Below are 17135 nucleotides of genomic sequence, written 5' to 3'. Positions count from 1 at the left end.
AATTTCTTTTTGATGAATCTTGTTTAAATGCATTCCTAGAGCTTAAAGAAAAGTTGGTCACCGCACCCATAATCGTCGCTCCTAATTGGTCCCTTGAATTTGAACTCATGTGTGATGCGAGTGATTATGCGGTGGGTGCCGTTTTAGGACAAAGAAAGAACAAATTTTTCATGCTATTCACTATGCGAGCAAAGTTTTAAATGAAGCGCAAGTCAATTACGCAACTACCGAAAAAGAATTGGTCGCTATTGTGTTTGCTTTGGAGAAATTTCGTTCTTATTTAATTGGTTCAAAAATTGTGTGTTATACTGACCATGCAGCTATCAAGTACTTGCTCACAAAGCTGGACTCAAAACAAAGGCTAATTAGGTGGATTCTCTTGCTTCAAGAGTTTGATCTTGAAATAAGAGACAAAAAAGGGTCCAAAAACGTGGTAGCTGATCATTTATCTCGGTTGGTGAATACCGAGGTAACACAATTTGAAAGTGATGTGAGAGAGGAATTTCCGGATGAGAAACTGTTTATGGTCCAAGAAGTTAGTCCTTGGTTCGCGGACATGGCTAACCATAAAGCGACCGGGTGGATTCCCGAAGATCTAACTTGGAACCAAAAACGGAAGTTCTTATCCGATGCAAACTTTTATGTGTGGGATGAGCCTTATCTATTCAAGTTGAGTAGTGACAATCTCTTGAGGAGATATGTTACAAATGAGGAATCTCAGAGCATTTTGTGGCATTGCCACAATTCGCCTTATGGTGGCCACTATAATGGATTGCGTACTGCAACCAGAGTCCTTCAAGCGGGCTTTTGGTGGCCTACGTTGTTTAAAGACGCTTACCATCATGTATCGGGTTGTGATAGTTGTCAACGGAGTGGTGGGATTGGTAGAAGAGAGGAAATGCCCCTACAAAGCTTCCTAGAGGTGGAAGTGTTTGATTGTTGGGGTATTGACTTTGTCGGGCCATTTCCATCCTCTTTGTCTAATGAGTATATTTTGGCCGCGGTTGACTATGTTTCTAAGTGGGTGGAAGCGATTGCTTCACCTAAAGCCGACGGTAAAACCGTGATAAAATTTTTGAAAAAGAATATTTTTGCGCGTTTTGGTATGCCTCGTGTGTTGATAAGTGATGGCGGATCGCATTTTTGCAATGCTCCACTTGAAAAATTGTTGGAGCAATATGGAGTCAAGCACAAAGTTGCCACTCCATACCATCCGCAGACTAATGGTCAAGCCGAGGTATCGAATCGTGAGATTAAGCGCATTCTTGAAAAAACAGTTTCGAGCTCTAGAAAGGATTGGTCGCTTAAGCTTGATGATACATTGTGGGCTTATCGGACCGCTTTTAAAGCCCCGATTGGTCTCACACCGTTTCAAATGGTTTACGGCAAAAGTTGTCACCTGTTGGAAAAATATAGGATAAGTATTTTCAGTATCGTCTCCTCAGGGATTGATGCGATATTATCGCCGTTCTACAGCTTAGTGTATTTTGAGTTAAGGTTTTGGATGTTTTTAGTGTCATGAAAGATAAATAGCATGAAAAGAAATTAAAGACAATAACTTCGGTTTTAAAAACGGTTTGGTAAAACTGTGTCAAGATTAGTGTTCATTAGTTTGCTTCATATGTACTCTAAAGATTATATATATGAACCTATTCATGATTAATACAATCACGTATCCTCTCGATACTGTTTATCTCTAAAGCAGTGTCGTGATTGTTATTATAGTAACCGTCAGATGATCTCTCATGCCGACAGTTGACATAATAACCTTTAAAGTTTTATACAAGTGATTATCAACTCACAAATCTATCTCTAGAGTTTGATTGTTGATAGATGAATACCCTTTTGGTCAAGATTTGAAACATATCTCTCAATAGTGTATCAAAACATCATATAAACATGAATACAAAGATATTCACCATATATTAATCACCAACAAGGTTCATATACAAAAGATCAAACTAAATACATACTCTACAAGCTAACTACCTCTAATCTTGACACATGAGAAGTTTAGCTATCCATAGCTTCAACAACAAACATCAATACAAGACCTCCTAGCATAGAAATTCAAAGATGATGAAGAAAAATGCTTGAGAAATCTTGAATATGGATGAGTTTTTCTTTCTTCCCCTCTTGCCCTAGAGTGCGTGTGTTGTTAGAATGAAAAGATAACAAGATAAGATCCACAAAATATCTCTAAGTGCCTAAAAGTGGCCACTTGAAAAAGTACCGCCGCTTAGCGCCATGACGGCCGCTAAGCGGTCCTCACAAAATATCTGCTTCCACGCTGGAGGCCGCTAAGCGGTCTGAGGCCGCTTAGCGGAACTTGCTGAACACAGATTTTCCTCTCGCCCCTGTAAAGCGCACTTAGTGGCCGCTGAGCGGCCCTTGCTGAACAACAATCCTTCCTTTGGCCTCCAAACTTGCTCCAAAATGCCTCAATACCTCCTAATACTTCCCAAAATGCATAAAACCTACAAAAAGCAAAAGAAAATCTTAAAATTAATATATTTACTACCAAACTAAATGTTATTTATTTACACGATATCAAACCGTAATTAAATGGAAAGAGTTGAGAAAAATTATCAAAATACCACAAAAGTTATCAACAATTATTCACATTTTGGATTCTACCAACTCTCCCCAACTTTAACCTTTGTTTGTCCTCAAACAAGAACAACTCAACAAGCACAAAAATAATATTTACAAGGTTATCAACATAAAGAGAATGGTTCAAACTTGACTTACCTGCATGCTCCATAACCATCCCTTGCTTGTACAAGATCAAAACATGAATATGAATTAGGTTCTAAACACAAACACTTCATCACACTTGCATTATTCAAAATAATGTTCAAACTTGAATCACCTACAATCAACTTCAAAAATGAAGGACAAAGTGCTATAATCATGCTAGCACAAAGGACTTATCACTCTCCCTAGCAATTGTGCACATTCAAGACAATTCATACATTCATCTAAACTAAGTACCCAAAATGATAGAAACAAAGATCACGAGGGCTTTTTCGGTTGTAACTTGGCTCGGTTCCAAACAAGTGACATTTCTACAAGGCCAATGAATTAAAAAGGGACAATTGCATGAAGAGCATTTATTCAATCACACTATTTACACAAACTTTCTTATTTCTCCCTTTTGACTTAACAACACTACAATGCATTCTTTCTTTTGTCTTTTGATTTTTCATCTCATTGAACTTTTTCTTTTCTTTTTCATATTATTCTTTTTCTTTTTGAATGCATTGTTCTATTATACCACCATTTCCTTTCTTTCTTTTTCTCAAGTAAACTCCTCTCTCCCCAACTTTGAACACTTCAACAATTCAACACAATTATGCTCTTCATTTAAGGTTTAAGTGTAATTGGGTTAAGTGTCTACCAAAGAAAATATTTTCCAAGTGAGTCAAAAGTTTTCTCTATTTGCTTTTCTTCAACAAACTCAATAAGGGAGTACTTACTAGCTTGTCGGTTCTCATTCAACTCACTTGGCAAAATCAAAATTTAAGGCTCAAAATTGGTTTCAATTGATCACACTCTCACATGTGGCCTTTTGGAAGGTGGTTTTTCTCGTATTACACAAAAAAATTGCCTCGATCACTTCTAAGTTCTAACACTTTAAACAAAGCAGATTAAGCATGAATCGTCCCAGTTAACACCAATTGCTAGCACACACAAAAGTTTCTAGTACACAATGGAAAGTCCTCTCACTTATGTAGTTATGTCCTAACTTGATTCAAATATGAACAAAATCTTTCACATGCAAAGTGATGACAAGTTTTTGTATAAAGCACCTAAATCATATTCACACTAATATCTACAAAGCAAGAAAATCGTTACCTTAGCATGCACTGCATCAAGAGCATTATCATCACCATCCAACTTTGATGTTACCACTCTTTGATGAGATTTTGCTTGCTTGAGTTTTTTTTCTATTCATCACAAGGACAAACAACAAAAAATTTCTTATAATTACTAATATTATTTTCAAACATAATTACTACTATTATATTATTAGTACTATTATTATATTTACTATAACTATATTATATAACTACACAAACTTAACACTATAATAAAAACACAAAATATAACACACACCTAATATGATATAATATATTAGAGACAAATTACCAATGGCAAATGCCTCAAAGATGTCTTAGTAGCACCATTTGCTACTTCATTACAACAAAACAAAACACATCCCTAAGGATGGTAACAAAATAATCCAACAACTAACTATTCAACAGAAAATTAAAGTACTAGTAAACAAACACAATAAAACATAACAACATCACCAAAAGGTATGTAACATCACTCATCACCATCCTTCTCTTCTTCGTGGTTTCCTTCATCACCTTCTTCTTCATTAGCTCCTCCCCCATTCCTAAAGAATGGCCTATCCTCCGGATAGTTACAAATGGCCTCATACTGCTCATTTGTAGTAAAAGATGTCACACTGGAAGGATCGCTCATCTTCAGGTACAAGTGGTGCAAAGAGTCGTGAATGGTAGCCTCCGACCTGCGCAAAGCATCCATATAATCCCAACTATACCTGCAAGCCATTTGCTGATTATACCTTGCTTGGCCGGCAGGAGGAGCTACTGCTTCAGGTTGTGGTTGAAAATGACCCCTTCCCCGTGGAGAACAAAACCGAGCAACATAACTCTCATCCACCTTGCTAGTAATAGCCATCTGAACCTCATCTGGAATCTCCACCCTAGCCCTCCTGCACAATCCCATAATCAAAGCAGGATAAGGGAGTTGACCAGCAAGTCGACTCCCTAAAGGGTGCCCACTAGAAGCCACCTCTCGCATCTCCTCAGAAATAATCTGAGCAATGTCAATCTCTCTACCTGTCATCATAGCAAATAACAAACAGGAGTTAGCTAAAGTGAGATCACTATTGTGGCTCTTCGGCTTCAAGTTGTTCAGAAGCAAGGTAAGGTAGAGTTGAGCCATCTGATTCATGTTCCCTCGGTCCATCTTCACTGGTATGCCAGATGGGTTAAGAGAAAAACCACGACTCTCAAAAGAAAGAGCCTCTGCTACTTCATCCATATTCCACTGCTTTGCTCTATGTATCCTTGCATACTCACACCCATTTTCAGGAAAAGCCATTGGATCACCAAGGTAAGAACTAATAGCAGCCCGATTGAATGAAATGGCTCTCCCCCTCACAACTGTTTTGCGCACATACTTCGTATCTTTCGTTGGCATCGCATTCGCATAAAATTCCCTCACAATATCCACATTGATACGAGTACTCGGCTGCAAAAGAACATCCCACCTACGATTGTGCATGTTTTCCACAAATTGCCTATAATCCCCATTAGGCTTGAGGTCAAAGATTTTCTCCGGTAAAATTTTTCTTCCGCACAACCGTCCAAACCACTCTTGATGCTCAGCACTCAAAAACCTTGCATTGTCAAATTGGGGTGCTTCGGGAACGGGAGCTTGTCCAGAACTAGAGCCTGGGAATCGTCCTCTTTTGCTTCGGCCTTGGCGAGAAGTCATCTGCACATTACAACAAAAAGCACACCACACTGTTAAACACATAATATTGCAGTTAAACATAGCTAACTAATGGTGCTTGACCCAACTTTGAATGCCTGAACTGAACTGAACCAGAAACAGAAACATTTTTCTGTCATCAGCATCCGCCGCTTAGCGGGGTTATGGCCGCTTAGCGGCCCTGCGATTTCTCAGAAAAATTCTGTAGAAATGCAGGCTGCTAAAACTTGCTAACTCCTACACTTTCTTCACTCCTTCTGCATCAAATATGGCAACCAGTGATGAATGCAATACTAACTCTGCTCCTAATCACTAAACTAACCTAATTTACACAAACTAGGGTTTTTAACACACAAATTCCAGAAATCAATTCACAAAAACAACAACCTAATCACAATCTAAACCTAAAATCTATATATATGAACAATTCTAAACATTACCTACTACTACTATCAATTTACACAAACTTTTTCAAAGAAAATAAACAAACATTTACCTTGCAAACACAAATGAAAAAGAGAATTGATGGAGATGAGTTGAACACAAGAAATTCCTTCCAGATATGGATGCAAAGATTGAATGAGGAAAAGAGGGAACTTGGAACACTTGAAAATTTGGGGAAAAATGAGGTGGCTAGGGTTTCTGGCCGCTCAGCCCCTCATAACTTGTTTCTCTTATTACCTGGGCCGAGTCAGACCCTCTGGCCCACTAAATTTTTTTTCTGCATTTTTGTTTGGCCGCTTAGCGGCGTGATGGCCGCTTAGCGGTATCAGTAAAATTCTGTTTTTTGTAGAATTCACAGCAGTCCCCCAAGCCCCGATTTTTCCCGACTTTCCTAATAGTCACAACACACACAAAGCATAAAATACTTACAATGTTGGGGTGCCTCCCAACTAGCGCTTTGTTTAACGTCGGTTAGCTCGACGGTCCGAGGCGGCTTTACGGATCAAAAATCGGAACGGCTTCCGAACTTCGATCGACTTCACCACCAAGATACGGCTTGAGTCTTTGACCATTCACAGTCCAACTTTCATTTGTTGTCGGATTTTCAAGCACAACCGCTCCATAGTCTTTTACTTCCTTGATTCGGAACGGACCTGACCACTTCGACTTTAATTTGCCCGGAAACAACTTCAATCTTGAATTAAACAATAGAACCATTTGACCTTCCTTGAACTCCTTCTCCACAATCTTTTTATCATGATATCCTTTCACTTTCTCCTTGTAAATTTTGTTGGATTCATAGGCTTGTAATCGCAATTCTTCCATCTCAAGCAATTGCAATCTTCTCATTTCACCACTTGCCTTAGGATCAAAATTAAGCAACTTCAAGGCCCAAAATGCCTTATGCTCCAATTCTACGGGTAGATGACAACTCTTCCCGTAAACCATTTGAAACGGAGTAAAACCAATCGGTGCCTTGTATGCCGTACGGTAAGCCCATAAAGCATCATCCAACTTTTGTGACCAATCCTTTCTTGATGAAGAAACAGTTTTTTCCAAGATTCTTTTAATTTCTCGGTTGGAAACTTCGGCTTGACCATTAGCTTGTGGATGATAGGCTGTTGTTACTTTGTGCTTCACACCATATTGTTGTAAGACTTTTTCAAGTTGTGTGTTGCAAAAATGTGAGCCACCATCACTAATGAGAATCCTTGGTGTTCCAAACCTTGTGAAAATGTTTTTCTTTAAGAACTTGATTACGGTCTTTCCATCCGCCTTTGGACATGTTATTGCTTCCACCCATTTTGAAACATAATCAACCGCAACCAATATATACTCACAACCAAAAGATGAAGGACATGGTCCTACAAAATCTATTCCCCAACAATCAAACACTTCCACTTCTAACATATTTGTCAATGGCATCTCATTCCTCTTACTCACTCCACCACTTCTTTGACAATTGTCACAACTTTTTGCATGCAAGTAGGCATCTTTGAATAACGTAGGCCAATAGAACCCGGATTGGAGAACTTTTGCCGCCGTTCTTTGTCCACCATAGTGCCCACCATAAGGTGAGTTATGACAATGCCACAAGATTCTCATTGCTTCTTCCCTTGTCACACATCTCCTTAACACACCATCCACACCAATTTTGAACAAGTATGGATCATCCCACACATAGAATTTGGCATCATGAAGGAACTTCTTTGTTGCACTTTTACTCCAATCTTCCGGCATCCAACCCGATGCCTTGTGATTAGCCATGTCAGCAAACCACGACCTTTCTTCCACCATGAACAACTTTTCATCCGGGAATGATTCCAAAACCTCTTCTTCTTTATTTGTTACTTCTTCATTCACCAACCTTGACAAATGATCCGCTACCAAGTTTTCCGCTCCTTTCTTGTCTCTAATCTCTAAATGGAATTCTTGTAGCAACAATATCCACCTAATGAGCCTTTGCTTTGAATCCGGCTTGGTAAGCAAATGCTTTATCGCTGCATGGTCAGTGTAAACAACAACTTTCGAACCAATTAAATAGGACCTAAATTTTTCTAATGCATATACAATAGCTAGTAGTTCTTTTTCAGTTGTTGCATAATTAATTTGTGCTTCATTAAGAACCTTACTAGCATAATGTATAGCATGAAAATTTTTTCCTTTTCTTTAACCCAACACCGCTCCTACCGCATAATCACTAGCGTTACACATTAGTTCAAAATCAAGTTTCCAATCGGGCGCTATGATTATGGGTGCGGTGGTCAATCTTTGTTTCAATTCATTAAAAGCTAAAAGGCATGCATTATCAAAAACAAAAGACTTATCTTTGTTGAGCAAGTTGCTCAAAGGCTTTGCAATCTTTGAAAAGTCCTTGATGAATCTCCTATAGAATCCCGCATGGCCTAAGAAGCTTCGAACTCCTTTGACATTTGTTGGTGGTGGCAACTTTTCAATAACCTCCACTTTTGCTCGATCGACTTCAATTCCTTTGGAAGAAACTTTGTGACCCAGAACTATGCCTTCGGTAACCATGAAATTGCATTTTTCCCAATTGAGGATCAAGTTGGTTTTAACACATCTTTTCAACACGACATCCAAATTCTTCAAACAAAGATCAAATGAGGCTCCAAAAACGGAGAAGTCATCCATGAAAACTTCCATTGTCTTTTCTATGAAGTCCGAGAAGATAGCTTGCATACATCTTTGGAAAGTGGCCGGTGCATTACACAATCCAAACGGCATTCGCCTATAAGCAAAAATTCCAAAGGGACAAGTGAACGCCGTTTTCTCTTGATCTTCCGGATTGACCGAAATTTGGTTGTACCCGGAGTAGCCATCCAAGAAACAATAGAACTCTTGACCCGATAACCTTTCCAACATTTGGTCCATAAAAGGTAAAGGGAAGTGATCTTTCCTAGTAGCTTGGTTAAGCTTTCGGTAATCAATACACATCCTCCAACCCGTCACGGTCCTTGTCGGAATCAACTCATTCTTTTCATTTGTGATTGTAACACCCTCCTAATACCCCGCATAAATAATAAACAATAATCAGAGTAAACATGAAAAGGGCATTACAACTTCCATATAATTCAAACAACAATACTCATGTCATGCCATAAAGGAGAACGTCAACCAAATTTATTCAGATTCATCATGTTAACACAGCGGAATTATCTTTAACATCTGAATAACAAACAGCCAAGTCACAGACTTAGAGCGTCAACATACAAATCCATCCAAAATAAAAAGTTCAGCAAATAATTCTAAACGACGCCCCCAGTGTTACACGACCAGAGCATGACACGGACCCAACTGACTCTAACACTACTTGACGAGCTAATCCTCACCAAGTACGAGAGCTACTCCTCAATCTGAAAAATAACAACAGTAAGGGTGAGTCTCATTCACATTTAACTAATGTTATAAGATATAAATAATAAAATATCATTTCACATGCCATTCACCCAATTACAGTTATGATCAGATTCAAACCATAGAATCAGAAGGCAAACAACCAACTTAACACATATTATAACATTGGACAATCTTCCATTCATGTTATAATAGGAAAACAACCTAATGCAATGCACTACATGCATGTGGTACCAAAAATCTGGGATATAACCCAACTCACCGATCCACCATCATCAAGGATACGGTAACACCCACTCACTAATTCCTCACAATGGGAATTAGCTACCACTGATCCACCATCGTCAAGGACCAGCCACATAATGATTATGAATGCATGCATCAACCATAACATGCTCATCACCCACATACATCAATTAATGTCATAATCATCAATAAGACACATATTTATACCAACAATACATGTACAATAGACACCAGTTACAACCACAACATTATACAGGTAAACATTCATTAGTGTACCTACAAGCATATCCTACCACAAACAAATAAGCTCGGTGTTTTAAAAAAAAATAGTTTGAGCCACAACTCCAAACACCATTTGAGTATATAAATTATCTGATTAGCCTCACTGTACTCGAAACGGCACCAAAATCCGGTTTACGGTTTAAAAGTTACACCTCTTTAAAACTTTTCAAAATGGACAGTCGCAACAACTAACAGCACGCGGCGCCACACACGGTTCGCGGCGCGGTACGAATAGGAACTACGCCTTCGCGGCGCCAACTCCTGGACGCGGCGCGAACTGGCGAATCCCAGCGCTCCGAATAGTAGAAAACAGCCTGCGATTTTACCCTTCCTTCACCAAATCATTACCAATTCAACCCATTCCAATCAGATTTCGCATACAGTACAACAAACACATATTATAGCACATTATAATACATTCAAACCATCCAAATAACACCATTACACGAATCAGCATATTCATTACGTGTAAATCCTCCCAAAACCTAACATTTCTACAACCTAAGCACAACCCAATTGGTACGGATAACACGATCAATTCTATCATATTATCTATAATCCCATAATAGAAGATAAACGGAAGAGTCCCCCCTTACCTGAAGGTTGATTCTTCGTTCTTCCTCGGTCGCACTTCTCCGTTCCTCTTCTCTTTTCACGTTCAGACTTCTTTTCCCAATACTGTAACCTTCTCTATTCTACCACTCCTTCTATTTTATTAAGAATAAAATAAAATTATTTTAATTAGTAATAGGGCCTACCAATGCACCCCCTCCCTTACTAACCACAACTCAAGCCCAATTGCTTAATTCCTCATAATTCAATTAATTTAATTAAATTAAATTATGAAAATAAATGGAGTGTTACAACTCTCCCCCACCAAATAGTTTTCGTCCTCGAAAACATACCTTAGGCAAATAACTCTGGATAGGAATCCTTCATCTGACTCTCCAATTCCCAAGTCACATTCCCACCTGCTGGTCCTCCCCAAGCTACTTTGACCAGTGCTATCTCCTTGCCACGCAATTGTTTCAGCCTTCGGTCTTCAATCCTCATAGGCAAAGTTTCAACTGTCAGATTGTCCTTTACCTGTACATCATCGACTTGGATCACATGAGATGGATCAGCAATGTATTTCCTCAACTGTGATACGTGGAATACATCATGCAGATTCGCAAGCGTCGGTGGCAACGCAATACGATACGCCACTTCTCCCACCCTCTCCGTAATCTGGAACGGACCAATGAATCGCGGAGTCAACTTCCTTGATTTCAGTGCTCTACCAACACCAGTTGTGGGGGTCACCCTCAAGAACACATGATCTCCTGCTTGAAATTCAAGTGTCCTCCTTCTTTTATCATGATAACTCTTCTGACGACTCTGAGAAGTCTTCATCTTCTCCTGAATCATCTTGATCCTTTCTGTTGTCTCCTGAACAATTTCCGGTCCAATCACGGCACTTTCGCCAGATTCATACCAACATAAAGGCGTTCTACACCTCCGACCATACAAAGCTTCAAACGGAGCCATACCAATACTCGAGTGAAAACTATTATTGTAAGTAAATTCGATCAAGGGTAGATAACTATCCCAAGCACCGCCTCTTTCCAACACACAAGCACGCAACAAATATTCTAGTGATTGAATAGTTCTTTCCGTCTGTCCATCCGTCTGCGGATGATAAGCAGAACTCAATCTCAGCTTAGTACCCAAAGCCCTCTGCAAACCTTCCCAGAATCTGGATGTAAACCTTGGATCTCTATCCGACACGATACTCGAAGGAATACCATGTAAACTCACTATCCTGTCAATATACAATTGAGCCAGCTTCTCCATTGGGTAATCCATTCTCATTGGTATAAAGTGAGCAGACTTTGTCAACCTGTCTACAATAACCCAAATAGCTTCACAATTCTTCACCGTCCTCGGCAAACCTGAAACAAAGTCCATAGATATACTATCCCACTTCCATTCTGGAATAAATAACGGTTGCATAGCTCCATACGGTTTCTGATGCTCAATCTTCGACTTCTGGCAAGTCAGACAAGCATAGACAAATTCAGCTATTTCCTTTTTCATACCAGGCCACCAAAACAGCTTCTTTAAGTCATGATACATCTTGGTAGCACCAGGATGAATACTCAATCCGCTATGATGTCCTTCTTCAAGAATACTCTTCCTCAATTCGGCAACATCAGGAACACAAACACGATTACCAAACCTCATTATACCATTCTCGTCGATTCTGAATTCACCTCCTTTATCTTGATTAATCAGAGCCAACTTATCAACCAACTCTACATCAGTCTTCTGACCTTCTCGGATTTCCTCAAGAATACTACTAGTCAGCTTCAGCATACCCAATTTAACACTGGTAGGAGTGTCTTCACATACTAAACTCAAATCTCGGAATTGCTCAATTAAATCCAATTCTCTCACCATAAGCATAGACATATGCAAGGACTTCCTACTCAATGCATCGGCAACAACATTTGCTTTACCCGGATGATAATTCAGTTCAAAATCATAATCCTTGAGAAATTCTAACCATCTTCTTTGTCTCATATTCAACTCTTTTTGGTCAAAGAGGTACTTCAAACTCTTGTGATCACTAAATACTTCAAACCTTGAACCATATAGGTAATGCCTCCACAACTTCAACACAAATACCACTGCTGCCAACTCTAAGTCATGAGTCGGATAGTTTCTCTCATGCACCTTGAGTTGTCTCGACGCATAAGCGACTACCTGTTGATTCTGCATCAGTACACCTCCTAATCCTGACAACGAAGCATCACAATAAACAACAAAAGATTCCGCCGGATTCGGCAAAATCAAGATCGGCGCACTAGTCAACCTCTTCTTCAACTCTTGGAATCCTTCTTCACATTTCGAATCCCAAACAAACGCTTGACCCTTCCTAGTCAACTTAGTTAACGGTAATGCTAACTTTGAAAAACCTTCAATGAACTTTCTATAGTAACCCGCCAGACCAAGGAAACTACGGATTTCGGAAACTGACCTCGGAGCTTCCCACTGAGACACTGCTTCTACTTTCGTTGGGTCAACGGCAATACCATCCTTAGAAATTACATGCCCAAGAAAGCTCACTTCGTTTAACCAGAACTCACACTTTGACAGTTTTGCATAAAGTTTCTTTTCCTTCAATAGTTCCAATACCACTCTAAGATGATCCACATGCTCTTTTTCATTCTTAGAATATATTAAAATATCATCAATAAATACTACTACGAACTGATCCAGAAAAGGATGGAAGATCCTATTCATATACTCCATGAAAACCCCCGGCGCATTGGTTACTCCAAATGGCATCACTGTATATTCGTAATGACCATACCTCGTTCTAAATGCTGTTTTCTGAATATCGTCCGTCTTCACCCGAATCTGATGATATCCCGACCTCAAGTCAATTTTGCTGAACACACATGCTCCAACTAGTTGATCCATCAAGTCATCAATCCTCGGCAAGGGATACCGATTCTTGATAGTAACCTTGTTGAGTTGTCTGTAATCCACACACAACCTCATTGAACCTTCTTTCTTCTTCACTAGTAACACCGGTGCACCCCACGGTGAGACACTAGGACGAATAAATTTCTTCTCAAGTAAATCTTCCAATTGATTCTTCAACTCATTCAATTCCGATGCCGACATACGATAAGGTGCCATCGACACAGGATTAGTTCCAGGAATTAGTTCAATAGCAAATTCTACCTCCCTCTCTGGCGGCAATTCTCTTACATCTTCTGGAAAGACTTCTGGAAATTCACATACTACCGGTAAGTCACTACTCACCGCTTTCTTTTTCACTTCCATGGATGCAATCAACATGAACACGACAGCCCCGTCCTTCATTGCTTCATCCACTTGTCTAGCCGTCATCGCTAAATCCTCAACACTGACATCTTCAGGAAAAATAACCGTCTTCGTGAAACAATTGATATGAACCCAATTAAATTGCAACCAATTCATACCCAAGATAACATCAAGTTGTTCCAACGGAAGGCACACTAAGTCCATTCCGAATTCTCTACCAAAAATATCAATTGGACAGTTCAAACAAGCGAACGAAGTAGTCACTGAACCCGACGCAGGAGTGTCAATGACCATACTTCCATTAATCTCAGATATTTCCAAATTCAGTCGTTTAGCACAATCCAATGAAATAAACGAGTGAGTTGCCCCAGTATCTATTATTGCAATTAAAGGAGTGCCATGGATAAAACACGTACCTTTAATCAACCGATCATCTGGAGTAGTCTCTGAACCAGATAAGGCGAACACCTTACCACCAACTTGATTCTTCCTCGGCTTAGGACACTTAGGACTGATATGACCTTCTTCCCCGCAGTTGAAACAAGTTACAGTGTTCCCTTTGCACTCAATAGCAATGTGACCTGCCTTTCCACATCTATAGCACTTCTTTTCCTCACTTTTGCATTCGTGAATGCGATGTCCAGGTTCTCCACACTTGAAGCACTTAATAGGGGCACTAGAGTCTCCCCCACTAGGCTTCTTCCAGCCTCCAGCTTTCTGGTTACCCTTACCATAAGGCTTACCACGATCCATATGCTTTTTCCCTTTCCTGTCGACTAACTCGCGAGAGTGCGACGACTTCAGTTTAATATTGTCCTCTTCAAAGATTCGGCTGCAGTCAACCAAATCGACAAACCTGCGAATCCTCTGGTATCTGATACCCTGTTTAATCTCATCGCGGAGACCATTCTCAAACTTAACACACTTCGAGAATTCACTAGCCTCATCATTATTGTAGGGGACATAATACTTTGCTAGCTCCACAAACTTGGACGCATACTCTGGCACAGTCATGTTACCTTGTGTCAGCTCCAAAAATTCAATCTCTTTCCTGCCTCTAACATCCTCAGGAAAGTACCTCCGCAAGAATTCTCTCTTGAACACAGCCCAAGTGATTGCAACACCCGCAGCTTGCAGTTCGTCCCTACTAGCCATCCACCAATCATCGGCTTCTTCAGACAGCATGTGAGTCCCATATCTCACCTTCAGATTTTCGTCACAATCAATCACCCGGAAGATCCTTTCAATCTCTTTCAGCCACTTCTGGGCGCCTTCGGGATCGTGAGTGCCTTTGAACAACGGAGGGTTGTTCCTCTGAAAACTATTCAGCTGCCTGTCAGCACCAATTCCAGCTCCATTGGCATTCCCTCCCAGCACACCAGCAATCATGCCCAGAGCCTCAGCGATAGCATCATCGTTTCTTCCTCCTCTTCCAGCAATTGTTCTGCTAAATATCAAACAATATCTATTAGAACAAGAAGTATCGACAGTGTCAACCTTACACTAATCGCATACGAGGGATTAACCAACACTAAGACTCTGACTCAAACGATCGACAATGCTCTGATACCACTATTGTAACACCCTCCTAATACCCCGCATAAATAATAAACAATAATCAGAGTAAACATGAAAAGGGCATTACAACTTCCATATAATTCAAACAACAATACTCATGTCATGCCATAAAGGAGAACGTCAACCAAATTTATTCAGATTCATCATGTTAACACAGCGGAATTATCTTTAACATCTGAATAACAAACAGCCAAGTCACAGACTTAGAGCGTCAACATACAAATCCATCCAAAATAAAAAGTTCAGCAAATAATTCTAAACGACGCCCCCAGTGTTACACGACCAGAGCATGACACGGACCCAACTGACTCTAACACTACTTGACGAGCTAATCCTCACCAAGTACGAGAGCTACTCCTCAATCTGAAAAATAACAACAGTAAGGGTGAGTCTCATTCACATTTAACTAATGTTATAAGATATAAATAATAAAATATCATTTCACATGCCATTCACCCAATTACAGTTATGATCAGATTCAAACCATAGAATCAGAAGGCAAACAACCAACTTAACACATATTATAACATTGGACAATCTTCCATTCATGTTATAATAGGAAAACAACCTAATGCAATGCACTACATGCATGTGGTACCAAAAATCTGGGATATAACCCAACTCACCGATCCATCATCATCAAGGATACGGTAACACCCACTCACTAATTCCTCACAATGGGAATTAGCTACCACTGATCCACCATCGTCAAGGACCAGCCACATAATGATTATGAATGCATGCATCAACCATAACATGCTCATCACCCACATACATCAATTAATGTCATAATCATCAATAAGACACATATTTATACCAACAATACATGTACAATAGACACCAGTTACAACCACAACATTATACAGGTAAACATTCATTAGTGTACCTACAAGCATATCCTACCACAAACAAATAAGCTCGGTGTTTTAAAAAAAAATAGTTTGAGCCACAACTCCAAACACCATTTGAGTATATAAATTATCTGATTAGCCTCACTGTACTCGAAACGGCACCAAAATCCGGTTTACGGTTTAAAAGTTACACCTCTTTAAAACTTTTCAAAATGGACAGTCGCAACAACTAACAGCACGCGGCGCCACACACGGTTCGCGGCGCGGAACAAATAGGAACTACGCCTTCGCGGCGCCAACTCCTGGACGCGGCGCGGAACGAATAAAAACTACGCCGTCGCGGCGCGGTCATATGTTCGCGGCGCGTACTGAGCGCAACAAAGCTTCCTGGCCTTCTGCCAAGCTGTTCGCGGCGCCAACTCCTGGACGCGGCGCGAACTGGCGAATCCCAGCGCTCCGAATAGTAGAAAACAACCTGCGATTTTACCCTTCCTTCACCAAATCATTACCAATTCAACCCATTCCAATCAGATTTCGCATACAGTACAACAAACACATATTATAGCACATTATAATACATTCAAACCATCCGAATAACACCATTACACGAATCAGCATATTCATTACGTGTAAATCCTCCCAAAACCTAACATTTCTACAACCTAAGCACAACCCAATTGGTACGGATAACACGATCAATTCTATCATATTATCTATAATCCCATAATAGAAGATAAACGGAAGAGTCCCCCCTTACCTGAAGGTTGATTCTTCGTTCTTCCTCGGTCGCACTTCTCCGTTCCTCTTCTCTTTTCACGTTCAGACTTCTTTTCCCAATACTGTAACCTTCTCTATTCTACCACTCCTTCTATTTTATTAAGAATAAAATAAAATTATTTTAATTAGTAATAGGGCCTACCAATGCACCCCCTCCCTTACTAACCACAACTCAAGCCCAATTGCTTAATTCCTCATAATTCAATTAATTTAATT

Source organism: Vicia villosa, unplaced genomic scaffold (assembly GCF_029867415.1).
Source record: "Vicia villosa cultivar HV-30 ecotype Madison, WI unplaced genomic scaffold, Vvil1.0 ctg.000044F_1_1, whole genome shotgun sequence".
In the NCBI taxonomy this organism is placed as follows: domain Eukaryota; kingdom Viridiplantae; phylum Streptophyta; class Magnoliopsida; order Fabales; family Fabaceae; genus Vicia; species Vicia villosa.
Note: the sequence above shows the minus strand (reverse complement) of the source record.